Below are 14,141 nucleotides of genomic sequence, written 5' to 3'. Positions count from 1 at the left end.
GAGATAATGTAATTCATTTAGGTTTATTATTATTTCTGCTTTTTAATGTGTTCCATTTCTTGTGTTTTTTTTTTCTTTTTTTGCTGCCATTTTCTACCTTCTTTTCTTCCTTCTGACGGATTAATAATGCTAGATGTCTTCCTTTTTCCTATTATTTGCTTTGGAAGTTGGAGATTCTATTACAATTTGGTGGAATGGATTGTCCCCTAGGATTTTCACTTTACAAAATCACATTTATATTTTCAAGCAGTATCTAAAATTATTCAGCATATCTGTCTTCAATCCAAATATGACACTGCTCTTAGCATGCTTCAAATGCCCTTCACACACCCCTGCTCCATCATCTGTGTTATTGCTCTAAAACTTTAGTTCCATATTGATTTTTTCTTTTTTTTAATAAAACTCTAAATTTATTCAAAATGTTAAAAGATTTTGTTCTCCCTCCAAAATATTTTACAATTTAAAAAAATTAAAACTATATCCTATTTTCTCAGCCACTGTACAAGTTGCTGTTTCCATCTCAGGACTAGTCTCTGGCCCTCCAACACTCTGTCCCTCCTTCAATCCCTCCCCTTTTATTATTGCTGTTAAGTTTGTTTATAAAACCCTCCACCCTCTCTCCCCACCCCATACCCTGCCCTGCTCTGCCCAGCCCAGCGTGGCTTCTCTTTGCGATTCCAGGCCCTTGGCTGCAGGTAAAGATGAATGGGTGGGTGCGATGGACAAAGGCAATGCCTGAGGGGCAAGAGTACGCTTTGTGCTTCTGGGAGAATCATTTTTCTCTTGGTCAAGTGGAGGATCATTCTTTTTTGTCCCATGGACACCTGTTCTGAGCCAAATATTTGGCTTAGAGTTGCCCACAGCCATGCAGCTCTGCTTTTTCTGCACGTTTCTCTGGGCGTGGGTCCATGACAGACGGGTCTTATGACTGTACCATTGGTTTGCCTGTAGACTGTTAGAGACAGGAAAGGGGCACATGACTAGACTGGGGCTTGATGGAACCCAACTTCTCAGAGAGTGGGCACCAAACCCCAAGGGGGAGGTTTTGGTTTTCTAGTAGGTAAAGCCCAGGCCAACCAGGACCATGGAAGGTAGGGAAAAGGGGAGAAACGTCTAACCATATAGCTCTGGAACGAGCCATGTTCCTTCTGAAAATCCCCTGTCCATCCCCTCCTTTATTCTGTAGGTCCCAGGAGAATTCCAAAGAGGAGGAAGAAAAATAGGAAAAGGATGCTGTTCTGCTGATGGGAAAAGGCAGGAGCTGACATAGTGCTCAGGGCTGGGGAGAGGCCCGCTGCCATCTGCAGCTGTCACTGCTTCCCTGTTCTGTGAGGGAGGTTGAGTGGGACAGAAGCCAGGCCCTCAGAGGCTTCATCAGCTCTGTTCCTTGTCCTTGACTAATAAGACTGTATGGTGGCCCCCGCTGGACACAGATAAGACCACATGGTTCTCCAGTTGTTTGCCCCTCATTTCCACAGGGCTCCAGGCGTCCTCATCCTGCCCTGTGCCCAGCTGGTAGTGGGTGCCCATGCCCCAGGCGAAAACACAACCATCCTTGGTCACAGCATACCCCACAGAGGCCCCACAAGCCACTGAGGAGACAGCAGGCAGCCTGGAGATGAGGGTGGGTATGCTCTTCTCCTCAGCACCCTCCCCAAGGCCCAGCCGCCCATACTCAGCCTGGCCCAGGCTGTATGCTCTTCCTTCTGAATCCATGCAGACTGTATGGTGCTGGCCACCAGAGAAGCCCACCCAGGACTTGGTGGAATTCTTGAAGGATGTTAGGTTCTGGAGTATGAAGCAAGATTCTGTGTCCGGAGTTCCAAGCTGATGGTAGTTGGAGAGGCCAAAGCCGTACACGTGGCCCTCGTGGGAGATGGCAAAGGTGAAGTAGGCACCACAAAAGGCATCCTGGAATCTCACGTGGCCCCGGCTTCCCCTGGATTTCAGCATCACACACTTGGAGACCAGGAGTCATTCAAGACTTTGCCGGCCACCACGGTTGGCAAATAACTCAGGCACACAGCCTAGCTGGCCCTGTTCCCCGCAGCCCAAAGTGTAGAGGTCACCATCAGCTGTCAGCATCACCAAGTGGTCGTTTCCTGAGGCCACCTTTACCACAGGCACGTCCAGCTGCACCTGCACAGGCACCATGCTCTTATTCATGGGCTCCAACAGCCCAATCACACCGTTATTGTCCTGGAAGGAGCCCCAGAGGAAGACATGGCCATCCTCCGTGAGGGCTGCTGTGTGACTGTCTCCTGCTGACACCTGTACCACCTTCTCTTGCAGCTCCACTTTCCCAGGGATCATCTCCGAGCCCTTCACTGATGTGTCCCTTCCCAGGGCACCCTCATCATTGCAGCCAAAGGAATAGACCCGGCCACTTTTGCTTAGACACACGGTGTGCATGCCCCCAGCCTCAGCCTGCACAACATCCTCTGGAATGGATACCAGGGCTGGCTTCTTCCTCTCCATCACATTCTCACCCAGCCCCAGCTGGCCCACATCGCCCTGGCCTAGTGTCAGCACCAAGCCGGGTTCTGTGCTGTGGGACCTGTGTGAGACTTGGCAGGAGCGGGCACCAGGAACGTGGCGGGAGGCAGCGGCCCTCGCATCCTTCACCTTCTTGCTTTTGGGGATGGCATCTGCTAGGGGGGACCTTCTTTTAGCTATGCGCTTGGGTGACATCTTCCTGTCCTCGGTGCACGTCGGCCACAAGGCCCATATTTATTTTTTCTATCAAGAATTCATTGCATCTACCAACATAGTTTACCAGTTCCTTTAATCACCATTTCTTGTTGTATTCTACTCCTCTGAATTTAGTTTCCTTCTTGCTAAAATTTATCTTTTAATGGTTCTTTCAGTGGAGGTATAAACTCTCTTATTCTTGTATGTCTGAAAATGTCCTTAATTCAAATACTCTGGAATGACAGTTAACTGGGTGCAGAATTTAGGCTCACAGCTCCTTTGAAGATGACTTTCCATTTTCTTCTCACCTCTATTGTGGTTGATTGGAAGTCTGCTGTCAGTCTGGGTATAATTCTTTTGTAGAAGTCTTAGTCTGTTTAGGCTACTATAAAATAATCTTACAGGCTGGGTGGCTTATAAACAACAGAAATTTACTTCTCACAGTTACAGAGGCTGTGAAGTACAAGATTAAAGCTATGGCAGATTCAGTGTCTGGTAAAAGCCTGTTTCCAGGTTCACAGATGGCACCTTCTCACTGTGTTCTCACGTAGTATGTCAAGGGATCTTTTTGGGGTTTACTTTATAAAAGCATTATGGGCTGGGCATGGTGACTCATGCCTATAATCTCAATATTTTGGGAGGCTGAGGCAGGCAGATTACATGTGGTCAGGAGTTTGAGACCAGCCTGGGCAACATGGTGAAATCCCATCTCTACTACAAACATAAAAATTAGCCAGGCATGGTGGCACTCACCTGTAATCCCAGCTACTCAGGAGGCTGAGGCATGAGAATAATTCAAACCTGGAAGGCAGAGGTTGCAGTAAGCTGAGATTGTATCACTGCACTACAGCTTGGGCAACAGAGTGAGACTCTGTCTCAAAAAAATAAATAAATGAATAAAAATGAAAGCATTATGATCTCATTCATGAAGGCTCCATATTCATGACCTAATCATCTCCCGAAGGGCCCACCTCTTAATACTATCACCTTGGGGGTTAGAATTTCAACATAGGAATTTCAGGGGGAAACAAAAATTCAGACCATAGCGGTAGACAATCTCTTAGGTAGACTTGGATAATTCCTCTTTAATTTTGAGCTGTTATATTTTATTTATGATTAATATTCATGTATAAACTTATTATTCTCAGCATATGATTTCAATATAAAGTTCCCATTCTTTGTTAACTCTTGAAAATTATCACCCATTGTCATTCCTAATATTGTCCCTCCTCCTTCCCTTCTACTTGTTACTTCTGAAAGTTGCATTAGATTGATGTTATAAGTTCTCAATCATTTTTCATATCTTTTAACTTCTCTTTAAATAACTATGCTTTTAATTATTTTTTTCCTTTTCATGGAGCTCAGATACTGAGGGTTGTGTTAATCACACACTTCACTTCATGACAACTAGTGTATAACAAGGTCCCTCACTTGTTTTATCTATGTGTTTATTTTATTTTACCATGATTTATTTATCTCCCCTCTCCCACAGAAGAACCACTCCTGTGTGTTTAATGTGTATTATTTTGTTCATATGTGATATTAAAACATGTATTGTTTTCTGAACATGTATTTTTAATTTATGGAAACAATTATATATGTCACACTGTATTTTGTAAGAGACACACATATTGTTGTGTGCATGTCAAGTTCATTACCTCTAATTGCTGCATATTAATGCTTGGTGTACTCCAACCAAGTGTTACTAATTCATTTCCCAATGATAGCATCCAATCTTCTCGATAGCCTTGACACTACAGATAAATCCCACTTGTATTTGTCCTCTTACTGGATTTAGAACATTTCTTTGAGATATCCCTATTCCTACCTCTATACACATATCTGTCTATCCGTCTCTCTCTCTCTGTATCCATCTATGTCTCTACCTATCTCCAGGAACATACCTAATTTAACTAGTGCAAGATTGCCTTTCAGAATAGTAATAGCTTTTACTTCCACTAGCTATGTATGAGGTTCCTACATCCTTATATCCTAATGAAAATTTGATCCTAATCAACATTTGGCTTTATCCAACTTTGTTTAATAGTCTCCTTGCTATATATCTCTGTGTGGAATTATGCATAAATTTTCCAATGTTATTTTCCATTTTATTAATTGTATCTTTTACTGTGTCTGGTTTATTTATTTTCATCCCATCTACTGAACTTTCAGTCTTTTACTTTAAAGATTATATTTTTCATTTCATGGACTGCTTCTTATTATTTTTTCTATGTCCACTTGTTTTTTATTCATTTTCACCAATTTTTGTTTTATAATCAACTGGTGTTTTGATCGATAGTATTTCTTTCACTATTTCTTGGAGAACTGCTTAATATCTTTATTTTTAAATCCAACTTAAATTGTAAGCCATTCTTTCCCAGCCCCATATTCTGAATTGACTTGACTTTGCTTCATTTTTCTCTGTTGCACTTACTAATTCTTAGTGTACTATCTAAGTTAGTTTGGCTATCTCCTTCCCCTGAGCCAGGCAAGGACTTCTGTCTGCTTGTCCATGCATCTTCGGTACCTAGAACAGTACCCAGCACTGTAAATGTGTAGCTTCCCAACACTCCTATTGAATTGGTCAGTGAATGGATTGGTCTATGTTATCTTCATTTCCTCTGAGTGAATCCTTTTGGTTGTTTTGTCTGTTGGATGATTGTTATAGTGGTAGCTTTCCTCGTGTGCTACGAATTTCCTACTGTGCCCATGGTGTGGTATTGGTTTTTGTTTTAGTTGCCTTTTCTTGTCCCTGCATTCACTTCTCCTGCCTGGTGGTTTTGTTGTTGCCTTTACCTAGTCCCTGGGTTTTCTGAACCATCAATGCTCTCATATTTGTGACCCACGGTTTGCACCCATAGAGATATCACTGATCCTGTGCCCAGGCCAAAGCACAGCTTTTCGTGGCTTCCAGAGGATGAATGGATACCACCTTTCCCTCCCGCTACCCCAGGGAAAAGTTCATCATCATCTGCAGCCACAGGAAAACCATCTCAGGCTTGATTTCGTGTCTGTGTGCCCAGAAGCCCAATGAACTTGTAGGTTTCACACACGGAAGCTGGTTCTGGACCACTCCCCAATAGTGAGCTTGGGCCCGGTTTCCAGTGGCAGTTGGCTTTGTGGGACCAGCAACCGTTTCTACAGCTTTAGCCTTGGGCCATGTGAGTCCACATTCTGTCTCTTGTCACTGCTGATGCTTATTTTGTTTGTGAGTGTAGCTCTAGCTTTTCAACATCTTAAATATATCCCTAAAATAACTTTTTTGAACCACCTTATCATCACTTTGATGAGTTTCACAAGACTATTTTGAAATGTGAAGGTCAAGTGTTGATCTTTTCTTTCTCTCTGCATTTTAGCTCCATCACCATCCTCTGAACCCATAAGAGGCTGGCAGAAAACACTCCAAACATCAGACAACATGATTCCACCTCAAATACCCTTGCATCTGTTTTCTTTACCTCCTACTTTTTCACTGGGCATCTCAGGCATCATCTTCTTTGGGCAGGATGTCTAGGTTTTGTGCCTGTATTAGTCTGCTTAAGCTGCCATAACAAAATAGCACAGACTGAGTGACTTAAAGAACATAAATTAATTTCTCACAGTTCTGGATGTTGGGGGTCTGAGATGAATGCAGTAGCAGGCTTGGTTTCTCCCATACTCTCTCTCTGTGGCTTGCAGGTGGCTGCCTCCCTGCTGTCCTCACATGGCGTTTTGCCTGTATGCATACCCTCAGTGTCTCACCCTCGTCTTAAAAGCTACTAGTCAAATTGGATTAGGGCCTACCCTTTTGACTTCATTTAACTTTATTTCTTCCAAAGATTCTACCTCCAAATACAGCCACATTGGAAGTTAGGGCTTCAGTGTATAAATTTTAGGAGGACGCAATTCAATCTATAAAACTCCTACTAAGATCCTATGCTAGAATCGAACAGAAATAATGAAGCAAATAGATACTCATGCATTTGGTCTTTCTCCTGATTTAGTCAATGGTCTTAACAACAAGAATGAAGCAATGTCTTTCCTGATTTGAAGTTCATAAGCACCATCCCCTTTGCACATATGCCGTAATGTTCAACCATCTATGTGATTGTGTGTTATGACTGTATGGAGGTGGTATCCACTGAGGTTGAACTTCAAATTATTTTGGTAAGATTAAATGCTGATTATCAGTGAAAACATCACATTACCTTGGAGTAGATGTTCTTTGATAACTAGATGTTAGCCAGGACCCTTTGTGTAACTAGATGTCAGCAAGCAAGTGCCTGTAGCATTTACAGCATATATTTACTGTTCTGCATTGAGAAAGCCACGTTTTCCAATATTCCTCATGATTTCTGGGAAGAAGTCAATACCTCAAGCCCTCCCACTTTGAGGTTCAATGTTAGGGAGTGGATTAAGAAGGATCCTATTGGGGAAAGATGATGAGAAAGAACAGGGGAGTGAGTCCCTCATGGCATATGTGCCGTGGAAACAGAGAGAGAGAGACTGGCCATGCTGGCTCAACTAAGGACCTAGGTGGCCACAAGAAGATGTGGCTGAAGCTGACAAACCTCCTACCCAGTCTCTATGGGCATGTCTCACGAACATGTGTGAGTGTAAGGGTGTCTCCTTATACATACCTACTGCATGTGCGGGTAGGTAAGTTAAAGTAGCCATCTACCCGAGTAATTTAACATTGGGAGCCCAGGTGCATTCCCCGGGGATCCACCAGTGCTGAGCATCACTAAGCAGGTCAGAGAGTCCCTCTCTGTCTCAGGTCCTGAATCACTGTTGCCATGCACCCAGAACTTTCTACATCTGACCAGGGCTTCCCAAATAGTGTTTAACAGCAGGAGAGATGCTCAGAAGAGAGTGGCACCATGGTAGATGCTGGTGAAAGTAATTGTCCTGCCTTGGGGCCTGGGCCAGACTTTGAAGAGTTTTTGGATGATCCAACCCCAGGGGTGTGGAGTATGCTACTTGGGGAGGAAAAGAGGAGTATGAACACATGCTATTTTTAAATTTAAATATTAAAAGCAATGAGACTTTTTTTGTACACCAAGCTCATGAGTTGCCACTACTATTTTGAAGTCAAAGTAATCAAGGCAAGAATACTTATTTATGGATCAAATGTGTTTAGTTAGCACTATTTTATGCCAGAACCCAAATTAGGCAGTGGATACACAGAATCAACATGGCCTGCCCACAGGGAATGCCCCAGATGGGCAAAGAAACACCTTAATCATCTGTGCTGATGCCATGTGACACAGGCAGTGTGATGAAGCCTGCAGGGCTGGGAGGGATGACTTCTTGCAGGAGGTGGCCCAAGGGTGGTGACAGGGTTTTGAGAAGTAAATAAGAGCTTGTCAGGTAAAGAGAACAGCAGAAGAGGCTCCCTTTGGTCAGGTATCAGCCAGGTGTCTTTATTTTAGTTCTCTAAAAGGAAGTCTTTCATCCAGTGGGTGGGACTCGGCCAATCTGTGACCACTGGATGGTTCCAGGGGGACCCGGCAGTCACCTACCCCGGCCAATGTAAAATCTGCAGCTGGGGCATCTGAATGTTTGGTGAACTTCAGCATCAGAACTCTCTGTCTTGTGCTCAGCATGTTCCTCCACACGTAGGAACATTTCCCATGAATCTGGCCAATCTGGAGGCGGTGCTGGAGACTCAGAGACCTCCCCACACCAGCCTGGCGGGCCCCTCTGCCCAGAGTGGAATGCACCCTCGGTGGAGCCCAATCACTGGCTCCTGCCTTCATCTGCTTTTAATCACTCCCTTTCTGCAGTACATCCCATTACGTTAACAAAACATTTTTGCAATTGCCCAGTGCTTGCTGCTGGATTAGAGCTGGAAGGCTGACACATCCTTACCTGGGCACATTAGTAAATCAAGATTTTTCTAGGTCTGGGCATGCCGCCCCGGTGCTGGCCAGTCCTGCAAGGGACCTCTGACTTCCAGAGCAATCTGTTCTGTATCAGTTGAGCACTCCCTGGGCCTCAGCTGGCCGGCAGGATTCTCTGGCAGAGGTCTGTGTTCTAATGAGGCTCTGTGTGTCTAAAGATCACATTTTGGTACCCTCGGGGGAGGCTGCTAACAGAATCAGGGAGCATCCTGGATCCTTCATCCCACAGTTTCTTAAGTTGCTGTCAACAGGACTTTGGCAAAACCTGCTCTTTAATTCCCTAAATAAGTTACAGGAAAAGCAGCTTTCTGTGCCACAGCCACATCAGCAACCAGGCGACCACCCCGGGAAGCCTCTACGTCCCTGGCTGAGGAGTGCTACTTGTAAGCTGGTGTTGTTTGAAGCCAGAATCTTAGTATTAGGATGTGTTGGAAAGGGAGGCATTCCAATACTACCTTCTTAGTGTTGTGCTAGAGTGCCCTGGGAGTTTTCCAAGAAGCAGAAGTATTGGTAAGAAAATGTGCAGGTGGCAGATGACTGTCCTCTCCCCTGGGGGAGGTGAGGACAGGATGCTGAGGGACCGGAGAGCGCAAGGGGAAATGTGTCCATCAATGGGCTCAGCTGAGTGTCCTGGGAGTTTCTTGTGCTGACCCCTGGCATCCAGGCCCCCGCTGTGAACTGTGTTTTCCAAGGATTGAATATACTTCCCTGGCAGAGGGATGAGGCAGAAAGTGGGTTCCGCTGGACAGGGTGCAGGCCATGTTCCTTAACATGGGCCATGGTCCCCAGGGACCCATGGAAGGCTCCTACCTCCAGTCAGACAAGCTGTAAAAATGGAGCTATATTTATCAAGCTCGTTTTCTATGATAGATCACCAATGGCTATAGAGCTTACAGCTCCTCCCATGGAGTTGGAATCTCTCTCAATCCCCTAGGATCTGGGCTGGCCTGTGACTTGCTTTGGCTAATGGGATAGTAGCAAATGTGGCACAAGCAGCGACTCTCTTCCTCACTCACTTTCCCCCTTGCTGCTCTTAGAGCCCTCCTGCCATGCAATTAAGTCTAGGGAAACTTCTGGACAATGAAAGACAGGAAACCCAGTCCCCTCCTCCTCCTCTTTTTTCTCAGCCCTTTAAATGCACTTTCAACATCCCTTTCAATCCACCAGGATGACTCAGGGGCTATGTTTTTGGTTTTGGTAGAATGGAAATGACCCCCCCATGTAATAACTTAGGGTCTGTCTGTTATCCCCACCAGACTACATGCTAGATCCTCAAAGTATGGAATATGTTCATTTGTCTCTGTAGCTCATGCTTACAGCAAAGGAGCTGACATGCAGTAGGTCTTCAATATACATTTTTGGAAGGAAGACAGGATGGAGGGAGGAAGGGAAGGCGTGAGGAGGGAAGACCCCACCGGGACCCACACACAGCATTTTTAATGTGATAACTACATAAATAATGTTGTTAGGACTTCTTTAATTTAACACAAATTCATAAAATCTCAGATTGGGAAGAGACCTTGATATTCATAGCTGCTTTTTCATACTGACTTTTCTTTGTCTGACTCTCACGAAGGTATTGTGAAGCAGTCATACAAGTTCATTTTTATTCCTATCTGACAGTGAGGGGAATAGGGCAAAGGACTTAAATGACTTGCCCAGCAACGTGACACTGTTGTGTGTGGACGGCAGAACTCAAGCCAGGACTTCTAACTTCAAACACCCTCTACCATCCTACCTGGGGATCCTCGGGGTCAGTGCTTCCTATGTGCCAGTTACTAGAGTGACGCCTTCAAAAGTTTTGCCATTTCTACATACCACTTGCCACTGTCACTTTATTTACTGTATTTTCTTTACATAGGTGCATTTTAACTTCAGTGTATTTATTAGATTTTAGTTAAGCTTTTTTATTTTGAGATAACTGCAGTTTCACATGCAGTTGTAAGAAATAATACCTAGAGATCTTTGTATCCCAGCTTTCCCCAATGGTAACAACTCACAAAACTATGGTACTATTAGCACCAGGGCGTTGACATTGATACAGTCAAGATACATAAAATTCCATCACCACAAGCTTGTTCTTATTGCCCTTTTGTGGCCACACCCACTTCCCTAGCACTACCACACCCTCCTTATCCTTGGCAACACTAATTTGCTCTCCATTTCTATAAGTTTGTCATTTAAAGAATGTTACATAAACAAAATCATTCAGTATGTCTAATAACCTTTTGAGATTGGCTTTCTTCATTCATCATCACTCTCTGGAGATTCATCCAGATTGTTGTATGTTAGAAATAAAAGTTAAATAAACTTCTTTTTCATTGCTGAGTAGTATTTGGTGATGGTATTCCATTGTCTTCCTATTCACCATTAAAAGACATCTGGGTTGCTACCAGTTTTTGGCTATTAAAAATAAAGCTATTACACACATCTGTGTCCAAGATTTTGTGTAGATTTGCTTCCTTTTATCTGGGAGAAATGTCCAGGACTGTGATTGGTTGCATGGTAGTTGGATGTTTAGTTTTTTTAAAAAATTGACAAACACTTTTCAAGAGTGGTGGTAGTGTTTTATATTTCCATCAGTAATGTGTGAGTGACCCCATTTCACCAGGTGCTTGCCAGCATTTGTATGGTCATAAAATTTTTTTTTTTTTTGGCCATTTTGGATAGGTGTGTAATGATATACCATGGTGGTTTTAATTTGCATCTCACTAATGGCTAACAATCTTGAACATCTCTTGATGTGTTTATTTGATAAATGTATATCTTCCTCGGTAAAATATCTCATGATTTTTTCCCGTTTTCTTATTTGATTGGATTTTTTACTGTTGAATTTTAAGACTTTCTTATATATTCTGTATACTATGATGTTGTCATACATGATGTTTGCAAATATTTTCTTTCAGTCTGTGGCTTTTCAAAAATTATCAATAGGCTTTTTGAAGAGCAAAAGTTTTTATATTTAAGAAGTCCAATTGATCAGTTTTTCAATTTATGGGTTGTGCTTTTGGTATCAAGTCTAAGAATCCTTTATCTCATCCCATATCCTGATGATTTCCTTCTATTTTCTTTTAAGTCTTGTAGTTTCATGTTGTATATTTAAGTTCTTTATTTATTTATTTATTTTTAGAGGGAGTCTTGCTCTGTCACCCAGGCTGGAATGCAGAGCCATGATTTAGGTTCACTTCAAACTCCACCTCCTGGGTTCAAGCAATTCTCGCCTCAGCCTCTTGAGTAGCTGTGATTACAGGCACGTGCCACCATGCCCACCTAATTTTTGTATTTTAGTAGAGATGAGGTTTCACCCTGTTGGCCAGGCTGGTCTCGAACTCCTGACCTTAGGTGATCCACCCGCCTTGGCCTCCCAAGGTGCTGGGATTACAGGTGTGAGCCACTGTGCCTGGCCCATGATGTATTTTGAGTTAACTTTTGCAAAGGGTATAAGACAGGTTGAGGGTTTTTTTTTTTTTTGCCTATGAATATCTAATTACTTTAGCATCATCTATTAAAAAGGCTCTTTTCTCCAATGGCTGGCTTTCACATTTCTGTCAAAGATTAGATAAGCATATTTTTCTGGATCTGTTTCTTGGTTATTTATCCTATTGTATTGATCTATCTATGTGTCTAGCCTTCCACCAATACCACACAACCTCAGTTACTATAGGTATACAATAAGTCTTGAAATCAGATAGACTGATTCTTCTCACTTGATTGCTCTTTAAATTTTTAAATTTAGTTATTCAAGTTTTTGTGCCTTTTCATTTAAATTTTAGAATACTTTTCCCCTGCCCAAAAATATATATATATAAATCTTGCTGAGGTTTTGATAGTATTGCCTTAAACCTGTGTGTCAATCTGGGGAGAACCGACATCTTCAGTCTACTGCATCTTCCAGCCTATGGTATGTCTTTCCATTTGCTTAGATCTTCTTTGATTTCTTTCATCAGTATTTGTAATTTTCAGCATGCAAGTCCTATGCACATTTTGTTAGATTCACATCTAAATATCTTATTTTTGAGCAATTATAAATGGTATTGTATTTGATATATTTGTTTAAAACAAAACTTCATGTTGTTCCATAAATGAAAAACAGATCTCACTTCTCATAAAATAGGGAATAACTACAAAATCTATATAATTTAACTGAAAGAAAACACAGTTTTTTAAAAAATGGTCTGTGTGCTTTGTAAAATCAGCACATGGACCACCAGTCATGCATGCGCCACACTTTGGAACACAATCCAGCCTCCAGTGGTTCATGACTCACCACACCAATAAGACATATTCCTAGAATATAGCTGTGGGTGCCTTACATAAAAACTCTCAGGGCTGGGAAACTCACCACCTCGGCAGCTCATTCTATAGTCACACAGTTTTGACTGTTGAGAACTCCTTTCTTTGGCTGAGCTGAAACCTATAGTCCTGTAATTCCCGCTGGTTCCAAGTTCCGGGGTAGAGGGCCAGATGGTGCTGGTGCCTTCAATGTGCCTCCAACTATGACTTGGACAGTGTGCTCTCCTGTGCCTGCAGGATGCCACTTTCAGGAACTGGGCAGTATTTGTAAGCCCTGGAGTCTTACTAGCTGGCTTGAGATGTCTTGTCTACTGTCAGTGCCCCAACAGCCCTTCAACTGGCTGGGAGGTGACCATGACATGAGCCTTCAGTTGTGCCTCTGTCCCACCATGCTGCCCAGATCTGGTAGACCTCAGGCATGTTTATCTTTGCAGCCCAGGTATTCTCTCAGGATATGATGGAGGAAATAAATCAGTTTCTTATTCATTCAACCCACCCTCAAGTGAGCAGGGGACTCTTCCAGAATCTGGGTACAGATTGAGGCATAAAGTGGAGCCTCTGCCCTGCAGGACTCAGAAACACGTGTTGGTGGCAAGCAGGCACTTACGAATCACCAGGGCTAAGGTGAACTCTATGCAAAGAGCTGCAGGCAACCAGAGGGGGAAGCAGCCACGTTTCTCTGCGGTGCAGGGGACATCCAAGAGTGCTTGATCTTTATGAGGACCTAAAAAGTAGACACGTTTATTCCCATTATATAGTTAGAAACTGAGACTTATGCATAGTTTCCCAAGATCACAAAGTCAGTAAATGACTGAAACAGTTTTGGCTTTCAAAGTCCTAGCCCCTTTTTCTTATTAAGCAAATGGAAGTGGAAGGCTCTCAGTATTTGTTGAATGAATGAAAAGAGGTAGAAATGAATTCTACACTGTCTGCCAAGAAATTTCCTCAGAGGCAAGAAAGAGCAATTGTGCTCATGTATCCTTCCATAGGGCTCTGCAGTACTCCTGCCCGGCTTGCCCTGGGAACCCCAGAAGAACACCTGCACCCACAGCCAGGGAGGATCCCCTCCCTCCCTGGGAGGCCTGGAGCCTCTTGGCATTACCAGGCTGGGCTGTTGGTTTTATTCAGTCACACTCACCCAGGGAATGACTTTCATAGACAGTTTTGTCTGAACCTGGCCCTGGGAGGCTGGGGGTTAGTAGGAGGGGTGTAAGAAAGCCTGGGGCAGGGGGAAGAGCAGCCCCAGAGTTCACAGCACGAGATATGCTGCCCAGA

General features: G+C 43.4%; 1 pseudogene across 1 annotated transcript; it reads right to left on the bottom strand.

The window, feature by feature from the left end:
* Positions 1 to 392: 392 nt before the first annotated feature.
* On the bottom strand, positions 393 to 2,717 carry LOC105547361 (annotated as a pseudogene). Its single transcript, XR_001007215.1, has one exon. The product of XR_001007215.1 is annotated as a regulator of chromosome condensation pseudogene (transcript).
* Between the last annotated feature and the right edge of the window lie 11,424 nt (positions 2,718 to 14,141).

Source organism: Mandrillus leucophaeus, unplaced genomic scaffold (assembly GCF_000951045.1).
Source record: "Mandrillus leucophaeus isolate KB7577 unplaced genomic scaffold, Mleu.le_1.0 Scaffold388, whole genome shotgun sequence".
Lineage (NCBI taxonomy): Eukaryota > Metazoa > Chordata > Mammalia > Primates > Cercopithecidae > Mandrillus > Mandrillus leucophaeus.
Note: the sequence above shows the minus strand (reverse complement) of the source record. Positions and strands in the feature narration are given on the sequence as shown.